Raw genomic sequence first — 9130 nt, 5'->3', positions numbered from 1 at the left:
AAGAAGAAACTGAAGCTATTGAGCCATATCGCTTTGAACCGGGAGGAAGCGAGGACGAATTCGGCCATCGCCTTCTAGCCAACGATTGGTATGTGTTTGTTTGGCATTAAATGTGGGTGGAGGGAAAGGCTGGATGCAAATATAGCTACAAATGAGGCATAATGATGCAATATGTACATACAGCTAGCCTAAATAGCATGTTAGCATCGATTAGCTTGCATGTCTGATTAGCACACTACACATAAGTCAATAACATCAACAAAACTCACCTTTGTGCATTCATGCACAACGTTATAAGTTTGGTGGAGAAAATGAGACAAAAAAGTGAAGTGAATTATATTTATATAGCGCTTTTCTCTAGTGACTCAAAGCGCTTTACATAGTGAAGCCCAATATCTAAGTTACATTCAAACCAGTGTGGGTGGCACTGGGAGCAGGTGGGTACAGTGTCTTGCCCAAGGACACAACGGCAGTGACTAGGATGGCGGAAGCGGGAATCGAACCTGCAACCCTCAAGTTGCTGGCACGGCCGCTCTACCAACCGAGCTATGCCGCCCCGAGAAGAAGTGGCATGAATTATATCCAGGCGGATTGTCTCGCTCGTCAGCGGGAACAGACTGCCGTCGTCCCTTAATGGCTCACGAACTCCGGCAGATTCAATGGTGGTCTCTTTTCCAATATTGCAGATTTCTTTGACTTTATCGTTGGAAATGCATCTGCTTTGAGTGTCGCAGGATATCCACACATTCTTGCCATCTCTGTCGTAGCATAGCAGTCGTCGGTACAGTGTGCGGAACAAAACGAGGGACTTTGGCATCTTTTGACCACTGTTGCAATTTGAATCCGTCCCTGTTAGTGTTGTTACACCCTCCGACAACACACCGACGAGGCATGATGTCTCCAAGGTACGGGAAAACAGTCGAAAAAACGGAAAATAACAGAGCTGATTCTGCACAGATGTTCACGGTGAAGCAGTGGTTAGCGCTCTGTGTGGAGTTTGCATGTTCTCTCCGTTGTTATCGTTAAACAGGGGGAGGTGACGGCAGACAGACACCAGAGGATAGTAATGTTAAATAATTTATTATATATATAGTTGTGGAGAGCGGGGCAAGATGGCGGCAAGGAGGCGGAAGATGCGGCCGGGAGCGACGCCGCAACAGGTATGCGGATCATGCACCGGTACACAATTAACTTATCTCCTCGCGATGTATAAAAGGGGAGAAGAAGGAGAGATCGGGGCAGAAGGAGGAGGAGAGGCCGCAGTTGTGACCGAGGAGTGAAAGCAGAGAGCAGACGAGGACGACGACGACGGCGGCGGCCGAAAAGCGGCGGCATAGCTCGTTTGGTAGAGCGCCCGTGCCAGCAACCTCAGGGTTGCAGGTTCGATTCCCGCTTCCGCCATCCTAGTCACTGCCGTTGTGTCCTTGGGCAAGACACTTTACCCACCTGCTCCCAGTGCCACCCACACTGGTTTAAATGTAACTTAGATATTGGGTTTTACTATGTAAATTGCTTTGAGTCACTAGAGAAAAGCGCTATATAAATATAATTCACTTCACTTCACCGTGAGCGAGCAGTGGAGAGGAGGAACTGAAAAGCGACCCGATCTGAAGACAAAGCTTATTTGAAAAAATAAACAAGAGTCAAACCTGCTCAGCAATGTCCTTCCTTGATGGTCCGTGGAACCTGCACGACGACAGCAAGACACGCTCACAATAGTCAATATATATATATATGTGTGTGTATATAATAAAAATTATAAATGCTAACAAATAAAGTAAGGAAATGAAGTGTGCCAAAACTCAAGAGTGTGTATGGTGTAAGACTATATGTAGAATTTTACTGAAGTTTGTGTTACCAAAGTGTTGAACGTCATACGAGGAAGTCCAGGGGCAGGCAGGTGATCAGGGGCAAGAGAGAGGCGTCTGAAACCAGGGGCGAGTGAGGCAGTCAGAGTAAGACGGAGATCTGGGGAAAAGGGAGACGCACAGCTCACTTTACAGGCGACGGAGGGTACTGCGGTGACACGGGAGAAGACAACGGACAGATCAATCAACGGAGAGGAAACAAGGATAGAGCAAACAGCTTGGCTTACGGTACACCATGAAAACTAAGTTCCCGCCCAGATCCTTGGGTCCACTGGTCTTTTATCCAGCTCAACCTCATCAATACCAGGTGTGCAGATTGGTAATTGAGTGCTGGCTTGTCGCTGTGTGAGCGTGCTGCGCTCAGCGTGAGCGGGGGCGTGTCCGGGCGAGCAGTCAGATGAGGAACTGTGACACTCAGAAACAGGAGGGAAAAGCAGACTGTGCGTGCGCCGTAACACCCGTGAATGTTGTCTTTGTGTTGAACCTGCGATGAGTTACCGACTTGTCCAGGGTAAGGTTGTACGGTATACCGGTATTAGTATAGTACTGCGATACTAATAAATCATATTCGGTACTATACCACCTCTAAAAAATACCTGGGCCCTCTAGCTCCTCGTGGTGTCATTGCTGTGTTACGAGCCGACGAGCATGTTCGGCAGCGCACAATCACGGAGTACTTACAAACAGACAGAAAAGGGAGAACAGACGCATTTTGGCTTAAAAACTCACTATAAAGGTGAAGTTATAACCCTGAAACGCCCTCAGGAAGACGTGCTTTAAGACATGGCTAGCTAACTAGCGGCAAACGTCCATTCGCAGTCTGCAGTGCTTTAGCTACTTCTAAATCACTAATCCTTGCCTCCATGGCGACAAATAAAGTAAGTTTCTTACAAGTATCATCCCTGCAGGACGAGGAATAGCTTAACATGCTTCACTACACACCGTAGCTCACCGTCAAAATGTAAACAAACGCGATGGTGGATTTAAACCCAACATCCATTGTAATGATACCAAGTACAGGAGTGTATCTAGTCGATATTATGATTACATCGATATTTTTTAGCATCACAAAATCTTCTTTGTTTTTTAAAACATGTATATTATGTTTATAAACTTAGAAAATATGTCCCTGGACACATGAGGACTTTGAATATGTGTCAGGTTCAAACACTGATGACATTTATTAACCAGACAAGAAGCAAGGAATCATGCAGAGACAGAGCTAAATTTAGCTCATGAGGAGAACGCATGGAGCTGCACACTTAGTCACAGTCTCACCCTGCACTATGATGTTCAGCTCCCGTGTTCCTCTATTTATTCAGGAGTTTCATAGTCAACATCACTGAGTCACAAGTATTTTGCAAAGCAGGTCCAGTACGCACAATACGTGACGGAATGTGCTGGGGCCTTGTGATTTCGCCTTGTCTCTGCTTCGTCTGCATGCTATCATCCTATCTTTGTTGAGGTCCTTGAAGTCTTTGGTTGTTAGTGGGCTAAAACAAAGATAACATCTGCGGCTGAGGCCACCCATCAGACAATAAGTTTCGTCCTTGCACAGATACAAAAGTCTAACATGAGCACAAAAGCTAATAACTATAGCAACGGACTTTAAGCATACTAAAGTTGTGTGATAATATATACATGATTATTCTGTAACTACTTGGTATCGGACTTATACCCAAATTTGTGGTAGCATCCAAACAACAGACAAATAAGTGATGATTACATTTTAACATAAGTGTAAATAAAACATGTTAAAAGAGAAAGTAACCAGATATTAGCAGTAAATGAACAAATGGATTAATCGATTTTTACAGCTTGTCCCTCATAAGTTTGGCAAAATAGAATGGAAAATGACAACATGTTACTGCATACGTCAGCTGACTAATCAGGATCCTTTGTTTGTTTACTTACTAATAAAAGACAAGTTGTCTTGTATGTTCACTATTTTATATATTTTTACCGAAAATTTTTTTTGTTAAAATAAAGCCAATAATGCCATTTTTTTGTGGTCCACTTTATTTAGAAAAGTATCGAAATACATCCTAGTACCAGTACCAAAATATTGGTATCAGGACAATAATACTGCATGTAATGATTTTCAATTAGTGGCAGTGTTAATTACGTGTGTTTTACTTTTCTATAAACAATTACAATTTTCTGTTTACTATTTTTTTCTGTTGTGGTTAAGACTAAACTTGTGGAGTCTCAATATATTAAATACAATCTTGCATATTCTCCCACTAAAATTGGGTGTTCGAAATTACTTTCCAGGGCCTATTATAATAGACTGTATTTATATTATTCACATGTTAATAATGCTGTATAATAGACGGCATTTATATTATTCACTTGTGAATAATGCTGTATAATAGACTGTATTTATATTATTCACGTGAATAATGCTGTATAATAGACTGTATTCATATTATTCACGTGAATAATACTGTATAATAGACTGTATTTATATTATTTATTCACGTTTGAATAATGCTGTACAGTTGACGGTATTTATATTATTCACGTGTGAATAATGCTATATAATAGACTGTATTTATATTATTCACGTGTGAATAATGCTGTATAGTTGACTGCATTTGTATTATTCACATGTGAATAATGCTGTATAATAGACTGTATTTATATTATTCACGTGTGAATAATGCTATATAATACTGTATTTATATTATTCACATGTGAATAATGCTGTATAATAGACTGTATTTATATTATTCACATGTGAATAATGCTGTATAATTGACTGCATTAGTATTATTCACATGTGAATAATGCTGTATAATAGACTGTATTTATATTATTCACATGTGAATAATGCTGTATAATAGACTGTATTTATATTATTCACATGTGAATAATGCTGTATAATAGACTGTATTTATATTATTCACATGTGAATAATGCTGTATAATAGACTGTATTTATATTATTTACGTGTGAATAATGCTGTATAATAGACTGTATTTATATTATTTACGTGTGAATAATGCTGTATAATAGACTGTATTTATATTATTCACATGTGAATAATGCTGCATAATAGACTGTATTTATATTATTCACATGTGAATAATGCTGTATAATAGACTGTATTTATATTATTCACATGTGAATAATGCTGTATAATAGACTGTATTTATATTATTTACGTGTGAATAATGCTGTATAATAGACTGTATTTATATTATTCACTTGTGAATAATGCTGTATAATAGACTGTATTTATATCATTCACGTGTGAATAATGCTGTATAATACTACATTTATATTATTCACATGTGAATAATGCTGTATAATAGACTTTATTTATATTACTCACTTGTGAATAATGCTGTATCATAGACTGTATTTATATTATTCACGTGTTCACGTGTGAATAATGCTGTATAGTTGACTGCATTTATATTATTCACGTGTGAATAATAATTTTCGAATTTTTGAAAATCGGTTAATGGTACCCGACTTTGTGCAGTTTTTTACGAACTTTCCCCCAGGTGTTGAATTTCAACTTTTTCGGACATGTTACCAGACACCTTTATAAACACATTGGTAAAGAGATTTCTTGGTAACGATTTAGTTCACAGATTGGCCAAATATCCCATAAGATGACCTTACTATATAAAAATGGTACCCATTGCCTCCCTGCTTGGTAGTCAGCACCAAGGGTTGGGAATTGGGGGTTAAATCACCACAATGATTCCCGGGCGCGGCCAACGCTGCTGCCCACTGCTCCCCTCACCTCCCAGGGGGTGATCAAGGGTGATGGGTCAAATGCGGAGGACAAATTTCACCACACCAAGTGTGTGGTACTTTAACTTTTTTTTACCTTTAAAGTTGTGGTGAGGTTATCGATAGGACCCACATAATTTGGGAATGGTGGGCTATTAAAAAATTGACCTATGGGACAGTTTTCCCTGAGTTCTATGAATTCTGTCCCGCAGCCAGTGACCAGGTAAACAATCATCGTTTTCCTTTTTAAATACATTGTTTACTGTCTGTCCATCAATTGCATGCTTAAGCAAAGAGACGCTGTTGCTAAATGGAAAAATCACCCATAAAATAATCACTTGGGGACAAAGACACTTAATTAAGGCTTCGTTAATGCACAGCAATAATCATTTCCTAACGCCCGCAGACTACACGCAACAATATGCCTCAGGTTTACAGAGTCCAGGAAAAAAAAAGTCATAATTACATAGGAGGTGAGGTAACAGGCTCTTGTCTTGTCAAAAGTCAAACATAAAATAGAAACAATAAACACATCAATGACACACCAGACTGTGTGTATTCTGCCTTGAGAAATAGTGTTGTCCCGAAACCAATATTTTAGTACCGGCACAATCATTTTTTTTTTTTGGTACTTTTCTAAATAAGGGGTACCACAAAAAAATAGCATTTTTGGCAAAATGATTCCCAGGCGTGGCCACCGCTACTGCCCACTGCTCCCCTCGCCTCACAGGGAGTGAACAAGGGGATGGGTCAAATGCAGAGGACAAATTTCACCACACCGAGTGAGTGAGACAATCATTGGTACTTTAACTTTTTAAATACAAGAGTTGTGGCAATATTTCCCTTACAAAGATAATCACCTTTGATTGACGACAGAATTTCAATGTGTTCCTGCTTTAATATGTAAAAAAAGGCAGCAATGTAAATATTGTATGCATAGCAATTTCTAGGATTCAGATTTGCCTCCTGAAACGATCTTCCAGTTGTTACTTTTGACCAGCAGATGTCAGTAAAAGGAAAAAGGCTGCTGAGCAGACAGGCTTTTAAAAGGAAAACACATGATGATAGCCTGTCTTGAATGGTTATTATTTCTAACTGTGGTTGACTTATTTCAGGGGTCGGGAACCTTTTTGGCTGAGAGAGCCATGAAAGCCAAATATTTCAAAATGTATTTCCGTGAGAGCCATATAATATTATTTAACACTGAATACAACTAAATGTGTGCATTTTTAAGTAAGACCAACATTTTTAGAGTATAATAAGTCTCTTATTCTTTTTTATTAACATTGTTATTCTGAAGCTAACCAATAATAAATCAAATGTCATGTCTGTTGATCATGTTTTTGTTTGGTCATGTGCTGTTTGTCCTTTGGACTCTTTAAGTTCCTGTTTTTTTCCACTCCCTTGTCTGGTTTCCTTGGTTACTCATTTTGTCCACCTGTCACCTGCTTCCCGAGCACTAATCAGAGGCAGTATTTAAGCTTGTCTTTGCCAGTCAGTCGCCCTGGCGTCAATGTGATCTTTTCTTGCTCTGTGCTGACTTGTTTCATGCCATGCCAAGTAAGTTTTGTTTATGTTCATAGTCTTGTTTATGCGTTAGCTTTGTTCCTGAGCCCAAGTTGTGCCTCCACTGTGAGCGATTTTTGTTTGTATCTTTTTTTAGTTAAAATTAAATCATGTTTTTACCTAAATGCCATGTCCCGAGTAGTCCGTCTGCCTTCCTGGGAGAACGACCCCGCAGAAAGCTGCGACCCCCCCCCCCCCCATTGTGACATAAAATACTTCTTACCATTAATGCGACTTCTTGAACAGGTGCAGTAGAAAACAGATGGATGGATTTAAATGCATGAGAATGTTTTATATTTTGCGCGTTATTTTTAGCACTGTGATTACCTGCAAAATTATTCATAATTATCGAGTTAAGCAATGTCAGCTAAGATTTATCTGAGAGCCAGATGCAGTCATCAAAAGAGCCACATCTGGCTCTAGAGCCATAGGTTCCCTACCCCTGTTCTATTTGTTTCTTCTCTTACAAGAACACGGAATCTCTTTTTGGGATCTGGTTACTCTTTCTAGTTCATTTTGAAGAGAGTATCAACTAAAAAGAAGAGCTCTCTGAAAATAATCATTAGGTCTGTTAATCACTCCAATTTTAGCCTCTGCAGTTGTTTAAAAAAAAACATTTCACTGTCAGTTTAAACAATCTTCTTGAACAAAAAAAGCTATTAAAATGGAAATTCTGGGATATTTAAATACTGATTGACATTCACTTGTTTAAGTTATTACTTGAACTTCACATCTTTTTCTTGCAATGTTCTTTTTGTAATTGTCTGTCTTAACCTTTTAATAAACATACATTTTAGTTGATAGGTCAGTACTGTAAAATTGACAGTTCTCTACCACAGGGGGTCTTAACCTTTTTAACCTTGGGCCTAACTTTTCCACTACAGACTCCAAACAAAAATGAACAAAAGTGTAATCTTACTCTTGAATTCTATTCAATAATTATATCCAAACTCTTTGCAGTTTATGAATAAACCTTGTCAAATAATAGGAAATCAGATTATCAAGGCTTAAGTAAGGCTGAGTAAATAAACAGAATGTATAACGCAAAAGAAGGGCCATTTACATGCAATTACTCAGTTCTAAAATGGATAAATTCTAACTCATTTAACACTGCACTGCAGTCATAAGTTTACATACACTTAAAAAGAACAATGTCATGGCTGTCTTGAGTTTCCAATAATTTCTACATTTCTTATTTTTTTGTGATAAGAGTGATTGGAGCACATACTTGTTGGTCACAAAAAACATTCATGAAGTTCGGTTCTTTTTTTAATTTATTATGAGTCTACTAAAAATGTGAGCAAATCTGCTGGGTCAAAAGTATACATACTGCAATGTTAATATTTGCTTACATGTCCCTTGTTCCGGCAGCTTCCAATTCACTGCAGAACTGCTTATTGTTGGTTCTCGGTTGACTCTTGATAATCCTGACCAATTTTCTCTCAGCAGCAGGTGATAGCTTGCGTTTTCGTCCTGATCGTGGCAGTGACAAAACTGTGCCATGCATTTTATACTTACTAACGATTGTCTGCACAGTTGCTGTTGGGACCTTAAATTGCTTTGAAATGGCTCCAAGTGATTTTCCTGACTTGTTTAAGTCGTTTTTTCAGATCTGTGCCGAGTTCCTTTGACTTTCCCATTGTCGCGTTTGTAACAGAGTCTAATGACTGCGTCACATGAGCCCTATTTAAATGGGCTCAGAGAAGTCAACAGGTGTCGTCAATCATAATCAATCAATGTTTACTTATACAGCCCTAAATCACTAGTGTCTCAAAGGGCTGCACAAACCACCACGACATCCTCGGTAGGCCCACATAAGGGCAAGGAAAACTCACACCCAGTGGGACGTCGGTGACAATGATGACTATGAGAACCAATGGATGTCGAGCGGGTCTAACATGATACTGTGAAAGTTCAATCCACAATGGATCCAACACAGTCGCGAGAGT

Source organism: Nerophis ophidion, linkage group LG19, assembly GCF_033978795.1.
Source record: "Nerophis ophidion isolate RoL-2023_Sa linkage group LG19, RoL_Noph_v1.0, whole genome shotgun sequence".
Classification (NCBI taxonomy): domain Eukaryota; kingdom Metazoa; phylum Chordata; class Actinopteri; order Syngnathiformes; family Syngnathidae; genus Nerophis; species Nerophis ophidion.
The sequence above is the reverse complement of the archived record's forward strand: the minus strand, read 5'-3'. Positions refer to the sequence as shown.